A 7,491-nucleotide genomic window follows, 5' to 3' on the forward strand; every position below is an offset into this window, starting at 1 on the left:
GTGTGTGTCTATGTGTGGGTGTGTGTGTGTGTGTCTATGTGTGGGTGTGTGTGTGTGTGTGTGTGTGTGTGTGTGTGTGAGTGTGTGTGTGTGAGTGTGTGTGTCTAATGTGTGTGTGTGTGTGTGTGTGTGTGTGTGTGTGTGTTTGTTTGTGTGTGTGTGTGTGTGTGTGTGTGTGTGTGTGTGTGTGAGAGTGTGTGTGTCTATGTGTGTGTGTGTGTGTGTGTGAGTGTGTGTGTGTGAGTGTGTGTGTCTATGTGTGTGTGTGTGTGTGTGTGTGTGTGTGTGTGTGTGAGTGTGTGTGTGTGTGAGTGTGTGTGTGTGTGTCTATGTGTGTGTGTGTGTGTGTGTCTATGTGTGTGTGTGTGTGTGTGTGTCTATGTGTGTGTCTATGTGTGTGTGTGTGGGTGTGTGTGGGTGTGTGTGTGTGTGTGTGTGTGTGTGTGTGTGTGTTTGTTTGTGTCCAGGCTCCTCTATGATCCATCTCAGACCCGGTGTTAGTGACACTCTCCTTGTTCTACTCTCCATCTTGATATCACTTTCTTTTGTTTTACCTCCTTCTTTCTCTCACTCTTTCTGCTCTCTTCCCCCCTCCCCCATCTCTCTGTCTCTCTCTCCATCTCTCCTCCTCCCCTCTCTCCCCCCCCATCTCTCTGTCTCTCTCTCCATCTCTCCTCCCCCCTTATCTCTCTGTCTCTCTCTCCCTCTCCCCCCCCCATCTCTCTGTCTCTCTCTCCATCTCTCCTCCTCCCCTCTCTCCCCCATCTCTCTGTCTCTCTCTCCATCTCTCCTCCTCCCCTCTCTCCCCCTCCCCCCCCCATCTCTCCATCTCTCCCCCCCCATCTCTCTGTCTCTCTCTCCATCTCTCCTTCCCCTCTCTCCCCCTCCCCCATCTCTCTGTCTCTCTCTCCATCTCTCCTCCCCCCCTCTCTCCCCCCCATCTCTCTGTCTCTCTCTCCATCTCTCCTCCTCCCCCCCCATCTCTCTGTCTCTCTCTCCATCTCTCCTCCCCCCCTCTCTCCCCCCTCCCCCCCCTCCCCCATCTCTCTGTCTCTCTCTCCATCTCTCCTCCCCCCCTCTCTGTCCAGCACCCCTCTCACAGTGACTCATCCCTGGCTACGGGCAGCTCGGAGGGCAGCCTCCAGACCACCCTGGAGGAGGGTCTCAGCTTCAGCGTGTCTCTCCCCAGAGACCCTGGTCTCCCTCTCCCCGGCCGCGCCCAGGGACCCCCGCGGCCCCGGGCCCTCGCAGGACGCCGCCCTGTACCGAAGGACCGCGGCGCCGCGTTTAACCTCCGGGCCGACAGGGGGCGCCAGAGGAGCCAGAACAGCTGCGGGGGCAGCACCAGCCCCGGTTGCCCCCGGCAGGATTCCATGGACCCCTCGGACGAGGACGTGGGGGTGGGCCCCGGCGGCGAGGGGGAGGGGCCGGGCGCGGGCGGCGAGGGGGAGGGGCCGGGCCAGGCGCTCAGCGAACACTTGTCGGAGACGCTGAGCAGCCTGTCGCTGACGTCGCTGCTGGTTCCCGGCTCTCTGGCGCCGCCGCTGGTGAAGAAGTGCAACAGCGACGGTTCACTGGAGCAAGGGGGAGTGGCGGTGAGGAGGAAAGACGGCCAGCAGTGTTATGGGACAGACGCTCACGGGTACCTCTCAAACCCCTGGGTGGAGGAGGGGAGGGGAGGAGGAGAGGAGGAGGAGAAGGGGGGGGATCGGGTGGGATTCAAAAGTTCCAGTCAGAGAATGGACGGCAGCTCGAGGAAAAACAGATGAAACCCCTTTTTTTCTCTCGTACATCTTTCGGAACGTTAACGTCCTTCACGTTTCTGAACCGTTTGTGGGATAATGGGAGAGGGAGTCATTCCATATATGTCACGTGGACACCTTCCCTGTCACCTCTCCTCCTCGTCTCTTTTCCTCGATGTTCCCTCTTGCCGCAGCGAACAGGACGAGGCTGAGATGGTCGGAGCCGTCGTTAGTCGCGGGTTTCGTTTCCCAGAGTCGCGTGGCGGTTTGAAAAGACCTTCCAGGGATGAGGAGAGACTTGGCCTCGCAACAGGCAGGAGGAAAGACCTCACAGTTCTGGGCTGATCATCAGTATTCAACAAAAGAGCAGGCAAAAAGCCCCCCCACAAAAAAAGAAGAGACATGACTTGAATTTACCTCAGAAATGATGTTTTGAACATTCTTTGATGTCTCTAGCTAGATGTGACTCCAAAGGACAATTGTTGGGTTCTCCTTGGTAAACAGAGCGAGTGTGCCAGTGTTAGCATAGCAGAGGCTCCCTGTTGAAGGCCAACTAAGCTAGTTTGTAGTTAGTTTGTAGAGACCTCTCACGGGAGGAGACTTTGTACAGTTATTTATTTATATTTTTTTGCAATATTCACATTAAGGTAGCATACTAGCCTTTTCGTTCGTATTCCCTCTTAGAAAATGCAATAGGAGGTCAGTGACAACAGAGACAGACATATTTTATGTGTTTTCTGAGTATAAGCCAACATATTGGATTTGTGTGAATGTAAACCTGTCTTTCTCTGTGTGTGAGGGAGGAAAAGAAAGATGAAGAGAGAGAGAGAGAGAGAGAGAGGGAGGGAGGGAGGGAGGGAGGGAGGGAAAGAGAATAGTGGCTAGTTTAGAAATAGCAACAGAGCACCACAGAAACAAATCTATACATGAAAGCTATTGAAAAAACTTAAATACATTTTTTTTAAGCTGGCAATTTTAAAGTGGCAGCCATTTTGTCTCTGTGATGTTCTTGTGAAAGGGCTAAACAAAGTAGTATAATATATTACAGGACTGTAATGAAGTGAAGCGCACAGGCTCATTGGTCAACTGTACACGAAGGAAGAACAATGGGCCAATAAGTGATTGTCATTGAGCACCACAGTATACTGTAGTTCCTTATCTGCCATTTTGACAGTTGTTGACAAGCTGTCTGTGTGTGTGTGTGTGTGTGTGTGTGTTTGTGTGCTTGTGTGTGCGTGTGTGTGTTTGCAAAAAAACTGAATTGTTTTTTGTTGTTGTTTTTCAAGTGAGAGACCTGGGCCTTGTACTACGAAGCTCGTTCAACATATCCAGGATAACTTGTCGCTAGCTCGCTCTAGTAAACCGGACAACCACAATCACGGATAAACGGTAGCCTACGGTGGCTCAACTCGTTAAGTCGACCCAGCTGGTCCAATCTAGCTATGAGCGCGTTCACGGTAAAAGGGGAGGTATTTGCTCGAAATGACCAATCGCATACCTTAGTACGGGTATTTGGACATGACCATGGACAAGGCAAACAATACGCATAACCAAGTTCCGTCCACCGCATTTCACACAAGAGGAGCAATAATATAGAAATATGAACTATAGGCTCAACACAGTCGCTACTGCCAAAGGCAGGAAGGAAAGCTGGAAAAATACTGCCTACGTTTTATCATTATCCTCCACATGAACACGAGTAGGCTAGATCATTGGGCTATGCCTATTCTTATGGCATGTAAAGGAATTGTAGCCTATATCAATATATCTTATTCTTTCAGCTTCAACCCCTAGACTGGCAGGGGACGCTTAAATAAAGCAAATGTAGGCTATAGTTTTTAATAGTTTCAGGTTGGAGTAGACAATGTGAAGTCTCTACGAGAGGAACTACAGTAGAGTTAAAACAGGCTATTAAAATGGAAAAAGTGAAGCTTGGGGTGGAGAAGTGGGCTGATTGTCAGGCATTGGTGCTATCACAATTCAATTAGAATCTAGCCTACTTCTTTTTGTTCCAATAGGAACGGGAGGCTAGTCTAATAAATCAACATTAAAGACTTGAAAATTTATGAAAAAATTAGTGTTTTTACTTGGTTCTCCGCATCACCCACAGACTACACGAAGCTGCAGGTAGACTAATAAAACGCAAGCCAGTGCATAGCTTACAGTCTATGACTAAATGCACAAGGCAAAATATGGCTCAAGCAGCTGTCATTCTGCAATTTTTCATATGATATCGGGGAAAGCCAAAGAGGGTTTTGTCGGTTTGTAAAAAGTGTTCTTAAGAACCTCTCACTGTTCACGCACAGAAGATTATCGTTTAATTCGCACACTGAAGTTCCATATAGAATCTTAACGTCCACATGCCTTTTTCCAAGTGAATTGATCGGTCAGCGGGCAGTGCTTCATACGTTTTGATCCATAATCTGGAACTTAACCTGCCCCGGAGCAGGTTAGCTCGGCAGCATAAGTTACCACGGCGATATAGCACGGTGAAAAGTGAACCACCTTCGTAGTACGGATAAACCACTCTTAACCAAGTTATCACGCTAACCCTGTAATCCTGTTTCGTAGTACAGGGCCCAGAGAGAAATGTTAGTTCAGTTCAAATGTGTCGAAACACTACGGCCTCACAGGAAGACTGGTCTCTGAGCCTCACCTGGTATCTGAGCCTCACCTGGTATCTGAGCCTCAGATGATAAACTGGTATCTGAGCCTCACAGGAAAACTGGTATCTGAGTCTCAGATGATAAACTGGTATCTGAGTCTCAGATGATAAACTGGTATCTGAGCCTCAGATGATAAACTGGTCTCTGAGCCTCACCTGGTATCTGGATCCGTAGATGATAAACTGGTCTCTGAGCCTCACCTGGTATCTGGATCCGTAGATGATAAACTGGTCTCTGAGCCTCAGATGATAAACTGGTATCTGAGCCTCAGATGATAAACTGGTATCTGAGCCTCAGATGATAAACTGGTATCTGAGCCTCAGATGATAAACTGGTATCTGAGCCTCACAGGAAAACTGGTCTCTGAGCCTCAGATGATAAACTGGTATCTGAGCCTCAGATGATAAACTGGTATCTGAGCCTCAGATGATGAACTGGTATCTGAGCCTCACCTGGTATCTGGATCCGTAGATGATAAACTGGTATCTGAACCTCAGATGATAAACTGGTATCTGAGCCTCAGATGATAAACTGGTATCTGAGCCTCACCTGGTATCTGAGCCGTAGATGATAAACACGCCCCCAGGAAATGTGAGATATATGCAATACAGTAGGCATGCAGATAGGTGTATGGAATCTGATATAGATATAGAGACCATGATATGGGAAGAATATATTTATGAATTCATGTATTAGAGTTAAAATGTCAATGAGATTCAAAGGTCATTGGATGATGCAACGTTGTGAGAATTCATGTTTCCCTGGAAGACCGACCATGTGTTTGATTCCTTCCTTCCTTCCTTCCTTCCTTCCTTCCTTCCTTCCTTCCTTCCTTCCTTCCTTCCTTCCTTCCTTCTTCTGTTTTTTTTCTCCTTCAATTGCATGTTCTTTTTTTGCTCCTTAAATGTCATTTTAGTGTCATAAAAGTGAATTAGCTTTTCAACTACCTCTGCTTCTCCTGCCTGTTCTGTTCTGAAACTGTGTTGTGTGACGCCTGAGTGGATGAATCTATGTCATGTGTGCAGTACGCCCTTCAAATCAAAATGGACACAAATAAGATGGTTTAAAGGATTTGAATTTGACACGGGAACAAAACCTGAAATGTTAATGTGGGCCTCTTAAGGCAGATGGTATTTAAAACCTGTCACCTACTGCTGATCTGTGCTCGCTGTCCTGTAAGGTTCCCCCTCGCCTCGCTAACAGGGCCTCAGCTTGGGCTAGTCCACATTAACCTAGTCCACATTCACCTAGTCCACATTAACCTAGTCCACATTCACCTAGTCCACATTAACCTAGTCCACATTCACCTAGTCCACATTCACCTAGTCCACATTCACCTAGTCCACATTCACCTAGTCCACATTAACCTAGTCCACATTCACCTAGTCCACATTCACCTAGTCCACATTAACCTAGTCCACATTCACCTAGTCCACATTCACCTAGTCCACATTAACCTAGTCCACATTGACCTAGTCCACATTCACCTAGTCCACATTAACCTCCATCTGATACCTCAGCATGGGTTAGTCCACATTAACCTAGTCCACATTAACCTATTCCACATTCACCTAGTCCACATTAACCTAGTCCACATTAACCTAGTCCACATTCACCTAGTCCACATTCACCTAGTCCACATTAACCTAGTCCACATTAACCTAGTCCACATTCACCTAGTCCACATTAACCTAGTCCACATTAACCTAGTCCACATTCACCTAGTCCACATTAACCTAGTCCACATTAACCTCCATCTTGTGCTTCACCTCAGTGGACAGACTAACGTTACCCCGGTCAGCTGTTTGACAGATGCTCAAACAGAGAGAAAGAAAACGCTGCGCATCAGAAATCACTCAAAGGATTCTGGGTAATCTCTTGAAATCTTTTAAACCACGGGTTCTCCCCCCCAGGTACTGCCATGTTGTTCCACATCTGATTGAATGACTCCATATTGGTTGCTTTAGAAAGTCGACCTTAACCGTGTTTTTGAACCCGTTTAGTCTTGGTTTTAGAATGAGTTTTAAACGATCACATTCAGAATGGACGGTGCTAAATATAAAAGTGTAAATGGCCACCGAAACGTTTTGTGAAACAAAACCTCCTCAAACCACTTGCTGATGGTCTGGGACGCATTTGACATTGAACATATCTTAAGTCTTCTAAACGCTAATGCTTCCTGATGCGTTCCCGACAAAGACTTAACAGGAAAACTCGTCATCAATGAATCATTTTTCTCCTTTTTCGCGTTATCCTGCACTTTTTCAAGTCGCAAATGACTTGTGATCTATCAATCAAAACAGTTGGAATAGTTCTTCTCTGTTCATTAGTTCTTCAAACATCTTCGGTTGCTTTCATGCTCACTTTTTTCAATCTGCTCGAAGTCAAACCAACTGATTATTGATTTGTTTATATGGAGCAGCTGTGTGACACGCAGGCAGGCATGAGAGAGTGAGTTACTATGGTTACTACTGTACATACGAACACAAGTTGTCAGCTGGACACATTTGGAGACACATGATAGACACAGGTGTAAACGATGATGTGTCTCTCTGTCCACTTGTGATCTGATCGTCCAAAACACATTTTAAAATCAATCAATCAATCAAAGCTTTATTTGTATAGCGCATTTCATACCCAGAGGCAACACAATGTGCTTAAAACCAAGTCTAACCAGGGTCAGAGAGGCTGTTGGACCAGAGCGCCATGTTGAATCACTTCCTTCTGAATAAAAGAAAGAAAGCACACTCTGTGATGCAAGGTGACTTGATAAACAGACTGAAGACTTTGAGTCTTTCAAAACTTTGACAGACCTTGCCCGTTTATGAAATCACCTTGCATCTCAATGGGTGGTGTCTTTCTGTTATTCAGCGTGCAGTATCACCTGTCACCTGCACCCCTTAAACATAACAGTGCAGTATCACCTGTCACCTGCACCCCTTAAACATAACAGGGTGCGTTTTCTTTTTTCTAAATTAAGCACTTCTTTCTAGAAACAAAATCCCCAAAAGTATGAGACCGAGGTCTGAAGACAAATCATTAAGCCAAATCATTAAAGAAGTCTTTGATTTCAGAAAGTGAGA

At 46.7% G+C, this 7,491-nt stretch overlaps 1 pseudogene across 1 annotated transcript in view; it reads left to right on the plus strand.

Annotated features, from left to right (window-relative positions):
* LOC311329427 (voltage-dependent T-type calcium channel subunit alpha-1I-like) overlaps window positions 1-1,769 on the plus strand; it is a 160,352-nt pseudogene extending 158,583 nt beyond the window's left edge. Inside the window, exon 24 of the transcript in view lies at window positions 1,080-1,769. The product of the transcript in view is annotated as a voltage-dependent T-type calcium channel subunit alpha-1I-like (transcript). The remainder of the gene's footprint in view (window positions 1-1,079) is intronic.
* The last annotated feature ends 5,722 nt before the right edge of the window (window positions 1,770-7,491 follow it).

This window comes from Borostomias antarcticus (assembly GCF_949987555.1).
Source record: "Borostomias antarcticus genome assembly, contig: scaffold_108, whole genome shotgun sequence".
Lineage (NCBI taxonomy): Eukaryota > Metazoa > Chordata > Actinopteri > Stomiiformes > Stomiidae > Borostomias > Borostomias antarcticus.